The sequence below is a fragment of the Rhipicephalus microplus genome, chromosome 1 (assembly GCF_043290135.1).
Source record: "Rhipicephalus microplus isolate Deutch F79 chromosome 1, USDA_Rmic, whole genome shotgun sequence".
Classification (NCBI taxonomy): domain Eukaryota; kingdom Metazoa; phylum Arthropoda; class Arachnida; order Ixodida; family Ixodidae; genus Rhipicephalus; species Rhipicephalus microplus.
Window position 1 is genome coordinate 101,336,429 of NC_134700.1, and position 15,624 is coordinate 101,352,052.

Here is a 15,624-nt window from a genome sequence, read left to right on the forward strand (position 1 = left end):
AAAGTACGGCTCTGTTACACCATTCGTATTATCACTGAGTTGGAACATATACGCCGTCCACTTCGGTGGAACAGTAACTACGGTGCTCAGCTGCTGACTCAAAGGTTGCGGGTTCGATCGCAGCCGCGGTGGTTACATTTCAATGGAGGCAAAATGGTAGAGGCTCCCGTACTGTGCAATGACAGTGCACTTCATAAAAAAACAAGATGGTCAAGCCCTGCACTACGGCGTTTCTTAAAATCACATGGTGATTTTGAGACGCTAAACTCCGGATATTATCATTATTGACATATACTTTTGAGAAAAACATTGCGTGCATACGAGTGAAGACTGCGTCTTTTTTGAGTTTCATAGAATCATTGAAATAGTGGAAGAGTTCGTCCAATCTATAATGCGCTTTTTTATTAAGATGTCGGTGTGTTTGGGAAATACCAATGGACATCTATAAACCAAACGTAAAGTTTAAAGTTGTAGGATAAAATTTGCCTTTTTTAACTTCCGCGAAATACGTGCAATCACATGCGCGATATTACCTCTCATGTGGGTTACGTCGTACGTATTCTAGCTTGCCAGTGGTCGCAACCGGGACGTGCCATACTCTCGCCAAGAGGCTAACTGACCTAGAGCCAGCGGCACCAAGCACGGGTCGGCAAATAAGCAAAGCTTCCCTTTAAGAAAACCAGAAAAAGCCCCACGCTGCTGTACACTGCCCGAAGATGAAGCAACCGACTTTATGTCTAGAAAGAGGCAGTGAAAACTAGCTGTGGACTTGGCATTGAATTCAACTCTTTTCACGTTGAAGACGATCTAGGCAGGTTGCGGGGAGCTCTCTATTTCGTCAATAAATGAAAATGGTGGGGGTTGGGAGCAGCAGTCGTTATACATGCTGCGTTGGCTATTAGATCAAGCGAATAAGGAGGTGTAGTGGACGTCTGTCGGGATGCTGCGGTTTCTGTCGCACGTTAGATGTCTGGCGCTAGTATGGTGGCCCAGAGGCACGTAGGACAGACTCTCATAACCCGGGCATGTTTGCGTTGTCTGCGTTTTTCTGCAGCCCACGCTATGAGTATAAGAGGCCGGAGCTGAACAGTGTTTTGCAGCTAGGTGCTACCAGTGGTGGAAAAATTTGACTTTATAAAAAGGTGCGGAAACTTTAATTATTAGGTATTATGGTTTGTATGGCTCAGATAGCTGTAGCTTGCCTTTTTCTGTAGGAATGATAAACTCGACTGCTATTATCTTTAGGTACGTTTGTGGTCCGCGCGTTCAGTATAACAGCTCCATGTCAGAGCTTTGGTTAGGCAACCACTGTGGAAGCTTAGCGGCTGTGGCACTGGTTTGCTGTATTGAATGCTGTGAATAAATAAATGCGCGTGCAAGATGCTTTACGCATGGTATTTCCATATCATTCGTGCAACTCAGCGTTTGACAAGCAGGGCGCTGTTTCAATATTATGCTATGTTAGTGAACGGGCGCATTCCCCTCACGAATAGTCATGTTATAATCTATCTCTGTAAATGAAGGTGTGCGGATGCACCTCAGTGTTTGTACCAACGAGATGCTTTTAGGTATAATTGCAAGGCGGACAAAAAAGTGAGTGCATTTCTGAAAAAAATTGGCAGCATATCCACGGAGTCAATGATGGAGAGTGGGGCGAAGCATGCGTCCGTCTATTCGTTTTTGCTTCCTTCCGTCTGTGCGACCATCCATGCGTCCATCCGCCCGTCCATGCGTGCGTCCGTTCCTGCGTTCGTCCATGCATCCACCCTTGCGTCCGTTCATGCGTCCATTCATGTATCTGTCTGTGTGTCCGTTCGTCCATCTATTCAACACTCCAAGTACCACCATCTCGCCTCTTTTTATCATATATTCCCCATATAGAAGCACCGCCATTCAGTGGACATTCCAAGGACTAAACGAGAGGTGGCACACGCACGCTTTTTTACGGCTTGCGCTTCGGGTCTACTTCCCACCTTCAACCACCTTGAGTTCATGGTATATACTAGTTCACTGTATTCATGGCACTGCGGCCCAATGCTCACTAAACCTTTCTAAAACCAAGGAGGTTATGCCCAGCGAGTATAACGTAGCAACCTTTTCCTGGCAGATAGAGCTCAATGTACATGCCAGTGGCTGCTAATGGGGATCGCAGCGTGCGCGTTGACTAAAAGCCGAATGCTCCTGTCTCTCATACCCCATTATCAGCTATTGGCATGTACATTGAGCACTATTTTTGTTGTTCAACAACGCACAGAAGGAATCTTTCACCGACACCACCTTGGAGGTCAAAATGTTTGCAGGTCAAAGTGTAAAACTGGTTACATACTACGGCGGGACGCGGGACGAACAGGTGCCGCTATAAGGAGCTTCGCCCCTAATATGTTCGGCCAAATGTATTGGACTTGACGTCTCTGTCAATGTCGTTGATTTGATTTTTGGATGCCGACCAAAAAACAAAGCTCCGGTGTATAATTTGTAACTTCTCACAATTTTTTTGACCACGTATGAAATACTCTATTCACAATAAAAACCTCACGGCTTCTTTAAACAGCACTGTGTTTTTTCGCGCTGCTTTGATCGAAAATGTATTCTCTACTCACTCTTTAAACCATGGCCCTGTAATGATGTAATAACATTCAAGCCAAAGTTAGGCTCCTCTCACCTTTGTTATCCCGATAAGCTTTGAGAATAGACGTGCGGCTAGTATACGACCGTGTCAGGGCTAAAATAAGGTCACACGGCGATGCTCTTTCTCAGTACCCCTACATAAATATGCAAAGGTGAACTCACTTACACACCACTGCGAATGAACTGAGAACGACGGCAGAGCCGATGACCCAGATGCTGCCCGTAAACACCAAGCTGCGTCTTCCTGCCAGTTGTTATACACGCCTATAGCTCTCTTATTAATCCCGTTTCTCGATACTTCGCATGCATTCGAACGAGTGGCTGCACCCTTTTTCTCCTCCTATACGTTGGCCCCGTTACCCTTTTTGTGTGGCTACTGCGCAGTGGAGGCGGTAACAAGGTGAAGTTGCCCCGCGAACTCCGCCCAGTCCATTTCCATGATTGAATTCCGCAACATCGCCGCTTCGGCCTCGCGCTCTGACGACGTGCCAGAACCACGTTGCGGAGCCCTTCTTCTATAGTTTGTGCGAGCTTCCATGCGCGTTTTGTGCGTCGCGCTTAGTAGCGGCTGTACAACGGGGACGCCGATCTGCCTACTGCACGCGGAACGATGATATTATAAACGGCGTCGAAGGGTTGCCCCGCCCCGTTCTATATATTTGCTTTTGCTCTCGTTCTGACCCGTCCAACTTTTCTCTCCCGACGGCCTTCCCTTAGTTCCTCGTTAACAACATCGTAAATACTCGCCATTTCTTTCTCTCTTCCTGCGATCTCACCCTGTTGTCCTTATTCGGGGGACAAAACTGGGTTATTATTTTCACCTTCTCGTCTTTGGAGACACGCCAATCACAAACAAGGACATGATTGCACGTCACTGTGCGTCAGGTCACCCGTGAACTCGCGTTGTGGGTAAAGTCAGCCGGCGGAAGGTGACTGGATTAGTGGTGACCCTTGCGTGCAGCACTCGGGCCGCAAATGAAGTGAAGATGAACGCCATTTATTTGTGTTTCATATCTGGTGCCTCGTTATTGTGACCTGTTAGAATAGAAGAGACGAGTCTGCCTCCATTTCCTACTTGCACATGGCCTTGCGACAGTATGCGAAAGAAAGTATATGGTGTATCCCACAGTCATAGGAATCAGTACAACATAAAATTAGAACTTCTCTTTACACAAGTAGTGTAATGTTTACTGTAGATTCATATGAAATATCATATCATTCATATCTTATACAATGTGTGATAGTGTTTTGACAGCTAAAGCCCCGTTCAACAGAAATGCATTCACGGTGACGCTTAGTGATATATCTCGAAACCGACGGCTCACGTCCGCGATTATGCCTAGTTCACACTGAAACATCCGCTTTCTACAGCGACCGAAATTCCCCTGCCGCCGAAATGCAGCGTCGTTCGCACTGGACGCGCCCCGCGCCGCCGAATATGCCATCCACTATGGGGCGAACGCGGGATGAATGCGCTGTTACCTGGTTGTTGTCGTGGCTCGCAAATGTCACTACGCTATCCGGTGGCGTATACTTCGATCATTCTCGTACGCAGGAAGCAAGAAAAGTCAGTATACTGCCCACTTTGCTGGCCAGTGGCTGTCTTGTAATGCACGAAGAGCAAAAAAAGCCAGCGACGCCAGCGGCGTTGGCGGGTTCGTTTTGCTCTGCAACACCGCAACAAGCTCGGTCACGCCAACAGCAAGCTCGGTAACCTCTTCCACGAAATACGGACGCGAAGTAGGCACAGAGTAGGTTAAACTCCCGTTGGTTTGAACATTCAGTTACGTGCACTGCGGCATAACAAGTGAGTAGGGCTTGGCCGCCATTTTTCAAAATTTCTTGACTAGCGCTCCTATTGGTCCGCGGTGACCGATTCGGCGGCAGACGCCGCAAAAATCGGTCCGAGAGCGATCGGCGCGGAGAGGGCCCTTTCGGCGGATCTCGCCGCCGCCGAACCGGATTTGGAGAACTTTCGGCGGCCGGAATGCTCAGTGTGAACGCGGCTTTAACGATGTACTAATGATTAAGCATGCTTTTGTGATTATGGATGCCTGTAGTAGCTGTAGTATATAGTTAACGGGGAAAATGGAACGAAGGCTAGCAGCGTGACAGCCAGACGAGCGCGTCTGGTTGTGCGCCAAACTTTCGTTAAGGTCGCCTACTCGCGGCATGTTAGAGCTACTGCCCCGCCGCGGTGGTCTTGTGGCTAAGGTACTCGGCTGCTGACCCGCAGGGCGCGGGTTCGAATCCCGGCTGCGGCGGCTGCATTTCCGATGGAGGCGGAAATGTTGTAGGCCCGTGTGCTCAGATTTGGGTGCACGTTAAAGAACCCCAGGTGGTCTAAATTTCCGGAGCCCTCCACTACGGCGTCTCTCATAATCATATAGTGGTTTTGGGACGTTAAACCCCACATATCAATCAATCAAATCAATCATGTTAGAGCTACTGAATGCCACCGCCCGGTTAGAGGAAAACGCAACGCGCCTTGTGTTTTGTATATTGGCCGGCCACGATTTTTCGCGGGGCGACAACAAGTAGGGATCGCAGAGCTACATCCAGAGAAGCAGGGCTTTGCAGAGCTATTTTTGGTATGGTTAGATGCTATCAACTACACCAACGCTTTCGATAAGGTTGCCTTCTGGCGGTCTGTTGAGGCGTTGACGAAATTTATCCTGTTGGAAACGCGCCCAATAGGAGTGGTGCGTAGAAACGATGCGTTAAAGATACAAATCGTGGATGTCACGGTCATGATGCATTGCAACACTTTACCGAAAACGCTGCAAGAAGACAGTAGTAATATGAAAGGTGTGTTTTTAAAGCGTACCCTGTATGTGAGCGTGGCGCAGTGAATAGCATGCATGAGATTTGGCGTCACCGAGGAAGAGGTATACCGGTATCTACTAGCTATGACTGAATTTTTTTTTGTCTTCTGGTAGTGTGCATATTTTTGCATCACTTCCGTGATGAGAATACGTCAACGAAGTCTTGGTGTACGCGCAGAACCGGCATAAAACACTTTGGTGTTAAAGAAAGATACCGTAGGTCCCGCGATCTCTGGAAATCAATACGAATTATTCAGTGAACAGAAGGTAGCTGCATGCAGTGCAAATGTTCAGCGTTTCGCTTCAATTGCGACAAGTCCACCAAGGTGAAATAGTGGCTAAGGTGTTCGGCTGCTGACGCAAAGGTCACTGGCTTTCCAGGCCACTGATTGATTGATATGTGGGGTCTAACGTCCCAAAACCACCATATATGATTATGAGAGACGCCGTAGTGGAGAGCTCCGGAAATTTTGACCACCTAGATTTCTTTAACGTTCACCAAAATCTGAGCACACACACCTACAGCATTTTCGCCTCCATGAAAATTGCAGTTGCTGCAGTAGGGATTTGATCCCGCGACCTGCGGGTCAGTGGTCGAGTACCTTAGACCACCGTGGTGGGGCGTTTTCCAGGCCACGGCAGTCTCATTTCGGTGGACGTGAATTAGAAGAAGCCCGTGTATTATGTGACGTCGGTGCTCCTTGAAGAACACTAGATGGTCGAATTTTTCGGAGCCCTCCTCTACGGCGCATAAATTATTCATATCGTGGTTTTTTAGGCGTAACACTGATTATAATAGTATTAGTACTATTCTACTTGATAGAGACGAATCGGGGCATTCATCTCATAACATGCTCACAATCACATGTTTTCGATGCGAGCATGTACAGTCTGGTGCAAATCATGTTAACAAAATGAATGCTTTGATGTACGCAATAGATCAGCTGTCATTTATGTTAGTCATTCATGCAGTCATGCCACGTCATGTCTATTTGTATATATATCAAGTTAATGGAATGGCCTCGGGAGTATAATGAAGTGTTGGGTTATGAGATAGATAGATAGATAGATAGATAGATAGATTAACGCGACTATCCCGTGTTGTACGTCGCCAATCCTTTTCCTCTAGATACGTATGGTACGTATCCGTGTACAACGAGCCGCTGTATGTGGTTACGCGCGCGCATATGTGATTGAAAGTCATCAACTAAGTAATGGTGGTTTCGCATAAAGGCGACGTGACGAGCCTGGCATCGGCAACTTCGCCTGCCGCCGGCTGACGCGAACGGTATACGTCGCACTATATATGGATCCCTTCACAGAGAACACACACACAGCTGAAGGCTACAAACAGCCAGCGCAATGAGAGTAAGTGAATGACTTAATATACACACATTGACCATAATTTGCGTCTTTCTTAAACAAAAAAAAACAAAGAAACGCTACAGAGCCTCCCACCATGCACACACCACCAGAGCGCACATTTTTCAGCTTGCAATCTTCCTCGGGATTAGTCTAAAGCTCGCCTGGCATCTTCACTTGCCGTTTTTCTGGCACTAGGAAATCTTGTCCTGTATAAAACTAGTGACATGAGGAAAAATGCTGCTGCATCTGGCGTGTATATTTGCAGCCTATAGCTTAACTGTCATGCGCTCAATCACCGCCGAAGCAGTCTTTGAAGACGGTTAAGAAGAAAGTCTGAAACGTGCCAACCAGCTATGCTTTGACCCAGCCCTACGCTATTTAGTGCAGACTGCGTTAACATTCTTAGAGACGAGGCTCTGTATGGTCGAGGCTTGTTTTTTAGCGTTAGCGTCGACGTTGTGCGCCGTAGCCACCACGGACGATGATGCAGATGACGATGAAGAACAAGCACGTTCGAGACCACACGTTCTCTTTCTGCCATCACGGCACAGCACATGCAAGGACGTCATGACGATGATGGTCAAGACGATGGTGATCCCAAAACAACGATTGGAATTTGCAGTAAATGACGTCTCGACATGCTCTACGCTGCATTTGGAATGACCAGAAACAGCTAACAACCATCAAGGAAACAAGCCTACATCTCGTCTTTGCCAACTTCCTTCTACATGCGATACCACGAACATGTAATATAGACGAAAATGGAATTCACAACAGGACATACGTAACGATTATCACATATAAAAATAAACGGTGTATATATCTGCACACCACTTGGCACTCATTTACATGGGTGAGGGGTCAATGTAAAGGGTAACATACGTTAACACCGACCAATCCCACTGCTTCTCCCGCTCACCATCGTACACTTCGTGGAATGGCATGATTTTATTTACGCGTGAGGGGGGGGGGCAACATGTCATTTGCGATAAAGGATTTTTGCGAATCACTTGATATTACACCTATTATTTTTACTTCTGTGACTCATCACATGGTACATACTTATTTAAGCTGAAACTTTTGCGTTGCTCCTCGATGTTTTTGCTCTTATAGGTAAGCACCCATAAGATGCTGCTAATAGCCTAATATACACTTTCCTTTTGATGGATAGTGGTAACACACACTTATGATCACTGAATACATGGCAAATGCACCGCATCCCGTTATTATTTCTGTAGTTGTTTTAATTATGTTGTCTAGGTAAACGTTTTCATTTACTACTTGCAAAGACTCGCTACTCGACCCAAGCTGTTCCTCTCTTCCGAGACGGTACGGCCTCAGTTTGCAGCACATTTCTAGGCTCACAATTATAACATACTTCGCTATTCACTCCATGGGTTACGCATTAGGGCAATGCCACCAACAGATATCAGTTTATGGCATTTTCTATTACCTTTTATCCTCAAATGATCTCTGCACAGGGCTTCAAAAACATTTTCTAAGCACGTACGTAATACATTTCAAAAATCATATCTCCCTGCATTAATTATTTTTTATCGAAATATTATTGCTTTTTGTTGACTTCAATGAGCAAACAAGAAAAGAACAAAGTGGGCCCGAGAGAAACAAAAAACCAGTAAAGGCACTTTAGTCAAAATAAAGAAGAAATGGGGCCTCCATGGGGCCTGCAGAGACACGGCAAGATGACCATTGGTCATCACGAGCAACAGTTTGAACTCTAAGAAAAAGTAAGTGCGCCAGGAAGATGGAGGAAGTTAAGTGGGCCCATGAAGTGAAGTTCGCACAAGTTCGCGATGATAATGTGGGTGGCCCAAGCATAGGAACGCGTTGACGGGTGAAATATCACTGAGATCCTTGCTCTGCAGATGGCGTAGTCAGGGTGATGATGACTATGGTATCTGCGAATGTTTCAAAGTGTTTTAGGGTTGTAATACGCAATATAAAAGAGGCATAACTAAGCATGAAACTAAGTTTACATGTGATGTAATTGTTCCAAAGAAGACAAATTGGCTTACTTGGGTAATATTTCACTAAAATGTTCATATTTATTTATAAATAACTAAATATGAACTTTGAAGCTAGAAAACTTGATTGAAAGTGATATGTACTGTTGCAAAATGCAATGGTTTCCACCGGTTTAAATTCATTTTTATTGCCTGTACATTCCTCATTCATATCTTCTCGTGACCGTGCCATTTTTCTTGTATTTGGTTATCAGATTCGGTTTACACTTCAGTGCCTGAATTATCCTAGCCAGTCATTGAAGGTTGCTTTACAGTGACGTCAGGGCATGCACACACAGTGACCCTGTGTGTGTGAGTGTGTTTGTGTGTGTGTGTATGCGTGTGCGTGTGCGTGTGACAGGAACATGACTGTACCAGTGCGCAAACTTTTTAATACATTCATTACGATGAGCGCCAATGTGCTTTGAATGTCAAAGCGAAACGTTTGTGCTACTGCTTCGAGCAGCAAACATCCAAGAGTTTGTATCTTCGGAGGGGGAATCAATAATACACAGAAAAATATTGCTAGAAACTAGGTAAGGGCACCTGAAAGTAAAAATAACTAATTCTATTTATTTCAATCTTCATTCGTATGTTTCAAGTACAATCATTACCATCTTTAGGTTGCGAAAACGCCCACGTAAACATTGCTAATATTTCATTACAACACATTTTTGCCATTCAATCATGGAAAAGGTAAGCTATCGGTATTTACTAACTGCGATCGCTTTGAGTTTGAAAATAACAGGATACATCAGGCCTGCCGATGGTTGCTATGTCACGTGTAATCGGCTACATTACGACTTCATCTGGCAACAAAAAATGGTTTGTGGTGGTTGGTTGAGAAGTAATTTGGTTTGGGCTAGTTGAATCATAGCGCTCACATTCAAAGGGCAGCGCAAAAACTCGGGAAAAAGAAAGACAGTAGAGACAGAGTGCTCTGTCTCTACTGTCCTTCTTTTTCCCGAGTTTTTGCGCTGCCCTTTTTAGGTGGTTGGTTGGCTCCACGTTTACTTTAAACTCCGCTTCTAATGCAGTTACGCTCCATAATTTTCTTCATATACATTTGAAATAGGAAGTAAGCAAAAAGTAAACCCATTGCTTATTAGGTTTTATTTAGCGTTGTTGAATGTCTGCTCAACTTCTCTCCCCCATAGCACGCTAGTGCGCATGAAAGGTGCCTGTGAGTGGCAAAGACGGACAGACTAAGGCTGCATTCACCTTATGAATTCAGCGGTTTGACGAAATCACAAGAATGGTCGGAAATCATTTACCGCACATGTTGAATACGTTCACATTTGTTTAGCTGGATCCGGGGCGCATTCACCACTTCTGCGCACTCTTATCAAATAAGGAAATGCGTGACATTTTGCATCTTTTTGGGCGGCATTTTCGACTGCACCAGATTTTAGTTGCACATGAAGAATAGAAAGAATACTCAGAATAGTCCCTTTTGAGCTGCTGTTTCGAAGATTTGAAGCAGCAAAAGCAACAGTCGTTCGGCTTCGCGACATCGGCATATGTTGCAGCACGTGAGCGCACTGTTGCAGCACCTTTTCCAATTCCCCTCACCTCGGCAGTCTTGATCCAAATCAACCACATGAAAAAGGCACCCTTTTAGGTGTTGTACATTTTCTTGTACAGCACAGATAACTTGCGACTGCGTGGAAGCATGGTTATTGTGGCATTTGAAGGAGCTGGAAATGCAGCACGGGAATAAAATGACAATTGAATAACTGAAACAATTGATGGGAGCAAATGTATACAACGATAGATCTGACGTGAATAATTAAACTACAATATGCAAGTAGCAATATCCAGTGACGATTCCGTCGACAGTAACACTGAGATTTGAGGTGTCCCACTCTGTTTTAATTACTTTACCGCGTTGTCATGGTTTCGGGGGATATTAGATAACATAAAAATCCAATAAATGAGGTTGCCTAAGGCCTCTTTAACCAATGTACTGTTTTTATACCTCAATTGAAATGAGGTCACTAGGCTTTAAATATAAAGAGTTTCTTCGTTCTGTCATCACTATGCAAACTAACTAGGGTCTAAACTTACTTGTTAGGACAAGCATGTTCCCATGCGTAATCGTCAAACGTTGTCGTTGCTTCAGCACCCATGTTGCAGCGTAAGTAGGGCGTGACAGTGATTTTTCATTAATTTCAGTTTTTCAAAGGAGTAACCTTGGCGATTTCAGGGCATGCAGTGATGCAGCCCCATACCTTCGTTGTTTACGATATAGCCTCCCAATGTTCACTAGTACGAGCGAAAGTACAATCTACCGGGTCCCGCGCAATGGGTTGGGAGACGTCCAGGCAGAGTAAGTTTCACCACTGGGGTGACGCGTCACAGCCCCTTGAGGCCCGCCTGTACCCTGTTTAGCAACTGGTGGGTGGCCGGCCGGCACTGGGGACCGAACCCCGCACCTCGCGTAGCTGAAGCGGACGCGTACGTGCAATGCCACAGCTACGGTGAAAGTACAATCTTTATACATGTTCCCAGGCAGAGGCGTTAGGAGCTTGTGTATAAATTCTGCATGGGCTCATCAAAGAAAGTATTTCTATTGTGCAAGTTACCCAGTTGCGGCGATTACTATTACTATGTGAAAACACGCACAGCAACTGGAAGGTGTACTTTGCTGGTGCCCATACTGACCGTGTTGCTTCGCTTGCAGACCAGTAACATACCTTTCTTCCAGAGACAATCTTCGCCTCAGCTTTAGTGAGAGCTGTCATTCCTCTGTAGGGCCTGGCTCAGCCACAAACTCAAACGACCACAAAAAAAATAAATACGTACAACCACGCGACTCTTATTTCCAGCTGTCAAAAATACTTTATGTGCTGTCGATGTACGATGTACGAAAACAGGCAAACATAGTGATGCCTCAACCACTAGACGGGCATGTGGGTGTCACTGACTTTCTACAGAAATGAGCATCTGCAATATAAAGCTGTACCACCAGGCAGCAGGGAAAGCCACGCAGATATCTGCCTTTCGCCTGATTCCTATATGGTGCGCCGCCTACATCAGTTCGCATGCTTCGTTTTCACTTCCTGCGACGTTGTGTGCCACCGATTACGAAGGGGATCCTAATTATGACAGAAACTAAAACGTGAATGCAAAACGTCATTGGCTTCATGTATCGAAATCCGGACACAACATTGGCCCACAAGTCGGGAATGTGCATATTTTCGCGCCTCTTGTTAATCATCCGACCATCTAATATTTACATCCTTTTGTTTCGCGTAGCCACTGCCAGATGGCGCGACCATCTGCAAACTCTCTCTAAATGGGGTTAATTGAGTGTCCAGGTTTTTGATCGCAGTTTCGCTGCTGGTATGATTGAATAACTTTGTGCATGCACTACCATCAAGATAAGAAAACTAGGCAACATAAACAGCGCCTGTGGTGCGTGCGCTACGGTGCCAGTTTCTGCACGCCTCACCATCTTTTACCATGGAACCCTACGAACTATCTCGAGTTTCTTTCGTTTTAGGCTCTTCATCGTTTGATTTGTGCTTTACGCCGAGGAACATACGAACAACCAGTCCTGTATAATGAAGAGTTACCACAACAACTCGCCGAGTAAGCAGAAAGTATCCTATGGTATTAACTGCCACGTCCCCGTGGTACAAACGGCCAAAATAACTCAGTGGTTCCCACATGCATTCGCTCAAAAGGCCTTGTAGGCGATGATGTCGATGATGATGATAGTTATTGCCTTTATTATTGGCTCATACTTACTCCGAGGGAAAGCACAAAAAATCTTCTTTTTCTTCTAGCCAGTGCTGATTGCCTCCTCCATGAAAGCTCTCTGCACTTAAAGTAGCTTTGCGCTGCCTCCGTCTGACATATAGCAAGCGAGGATACGCGACGTCGAAGGTGATGTTATGATAATGTCAGAAGTTTTGACGACCTTTGACGCCATATCACGATTCTGTCATGTGATGATATTTTGCATCACTCATTGTTGGCGCCGTCCGTCAATGTTCACACCTGAAAAAACTTCTAAGGCTGTCGCCTTATTAAGCACAATGAAGCAACTACTCCAACTGCCCATGAAGAGGGCGGCGTGTCCAAGAGTCCATCCCACTCCCATGTAGAGACGCAGCAGCATTGATGTGTGATTAAAAAAGAAGCAGCTGAAAAAAAATCATGTCTCCAGTACACACATATTCACCAACAGGGCCCATATTTTCCTTTTTAGACTTCTCTCTGCCCCATCCGTCTTCGCCTTGTGGACTTTATCGGCCAGAGAAAACAGTACAGTATTTTGTCTAAGGTGGATTGTTGTCGCTTTTCAAGGCTTTTGCGTTCAGCAACGGGACGAGACAAGTACATTTTGCGAGCAATGAGGCAATGAGAAAGCTTCCAATAGGTTTGTAGTCTTGCTGTCCTGGCCACAAAACTCCCTGGCAGTCATGTTAACCTGAGTTGAAGACAGGCTACTTTTGAACAGACTATTCTAGAATACCGACCTAAATAGTCATACAAACGAAAGGAGATCAAGACACCGTCGAACTATTCGCTTGGCCCATATAGGTGGATTTATTATTCTACTTACTCTCCTTGTCTATTTTTTCACTAACGCACCTGCCCTTGCCTTCGCTCTTATTTTGCTCTCAATTAGTGTAAAACAGTATGCCAGAAGTTTCTCTTCCAGTCGACCTTTCAGCTGAGCGTCTGTATATGATTCACTAAAAAGATTTCTATCCATCATATGTTGGACAAGCTAATAAAAACAGGGGCGCAGAAGATTGTGTAAAAAACGAAGGCAGCCTCTCAGTAGTGGTGCCAAGCCTTCTGTTTGTCGTCCTCTCGCTTTAGTTTTTTTTCAACCTCTTTTTCCTTTTTTTATTGTTTTCACTTCTATACCTCCTCCTATTTTCCTCCTTCCTTTCTCTCTTTTTTTTCCTCACTGGCTTCGTGTTTTTGCAGTTTTTTATATCTGGTTTTACCTGCGTTACACTAAGTGACGACATGACACGGTCCGGGCCCTTTAAGTGCTCCGCACTTAATATTATTATCAAGGTGCTCGAAGAAGAAGCGGAAGAAAACTTTTCTCTGGCGCGAGCGTGCGCTCAATATGCCACAGTTGGCTTATGTGATCTTGCCACCGTCATCAAAGAGCTCGAACAACACGATGAACGAGGGTTGCGTTAATGTCATGCTCAATGTGCTCGAAGAATAGACGGAAAAAGAAATATCATTGGCAGCGCACGCTAAATGTACGAGAGCTGGCTATGCTATATGTTAGTGATTTTGCCAGCGTTACACCAGGTGATGGTTACAGCATACGACAACATAGGTCAGCTTGAGCCCCTAAAGTATACTCCGCATTCAAATGTTTCTATGGCATATTGAAAACGATACGTACGCTTAATTAGCACTGTGCATGATTTTGTAAGTGTTGGAAATGCCTTTACTCAGGGACTGCGCAGCTATTTATAAAAGCGTTGAAATACGAAAAATAATACCTAGGAGTTTACGTAGCGCAAATGCGAAAGCTATACCCGTCTTCAATCTACCCCGTTGTCTCGTGATCTTGCCCGCCCTAGTGCTGTGAAGCTTTAAACATGTTACAACAAACGTTGCGCGCTTTCTGCGTCAGTTCAGGCCTTCTATAGGCCACATGGAATCTCGCCGAACGTGTTTCGGGAGTGCCATTTCACCACGGTTTTCGGGCGCACAAATTTTTATTCCATGAATAAGTTTGTTTATGAAATCTAGTAACAACTTCTCGGAAAGTTCTGAGTCATAGTTACTATAGTCCAAGCGCTTTAATTTCCAAGAAAATTACAATTAGCGAGGAAAAACCTAATAAGCGCTTCGCAAAGGGGTAAATGCACATTTTTTCACTAATATGAAGCCAGACAATATGCAACTTCCAACAGGCAATAACCACAAGGAATAATCTGGAACACGAGCGCAATGAAATATTTTTATTCAAGATCGTTTGAGTGAGCAAGTCTTAGAAGCACGAGCGAACAGCAATTTGTGGTGCTATACAGCAACGTAGCTTGAGCAATCGCGACAGCTTCGACAGACGCGACCGATCGAAGCAGCGTGCGTTCACCTCGCAATGTACGTGGATGCGCCCGACGTGCCAAAGCTGTCGAAAGCAAAAACATCGACGACCGAATTCTTCAAACGCCTGCCACGGTAAATGAGGGGATCTTCCGAAAGTCATTTGCATGCGTGCTAGTAAAGCTTACCTGACCACTGGATTGTGCTGGCAAGGCGAGGCGCTGTGACTGACTTGACGTTCGTGCGGGCCGTAGCAGGCAGAAACTGACGTCCGTGTCCGTGAGTGGTGCGCACATGAGTGAGACTAGCCGGAATCCTGGAACTGCGGTCCACGTTCCGGTGGGCGCGCCTCTGTCGCCTCCTTCTCTCGTCTCCCTCAACGCGCCCGTTCGTTGGGTCGATAAGTTCGTACCGTAACCACGCTCGCCTCGACGCTGCCCGTTAAGTTTGACGCTGACCATTTGATCACAGACGCGTCAGACCCGCTTTGAAGAACGACGGTAGGATGGGAGGAGATGGTATGGTCACACAGGAATCGGGGATGCAGTATAGCAAAGAGCGACGGAAACTATTAGGTGCACTATTATTGTAATAAAGTTTCAATTATTTCCTCATGTATTTATGTAGTCCGCCTACGTTCTGGAAGTTTTATGTTAAGCTCTGCCAACTATAATTGTAAGAAGTCGCTTTACATAAACTCTCATGGCCGTAATATAAATTTAAACGGTAGCGTTGTAGCAGTCATC

General features: G+C 45.5%; 1 protein-coding gene across 1 annotated transcript in view; it reads right to left on the reverse strand.

The window, feature by feature from the left end:
• LOC142796244 (uncharacterized) overlaps nt 1-15,162 on the reverse strand; it is an 88,593-nt gene extending 73,431 nt beyond the window's left edge. The window contains exon 1 of the mRNA XM_075886440.1: nt 15,067-15,162. The gene's annotated coding sequence lies outside the window, so the exon portion shown is untranslated. The remainder of the gene's footprint in view (nt 1-15,066) is intronic.
• Between the last annotated feature and the right edge of the window lie 462 nt (nt 15,163-15,624).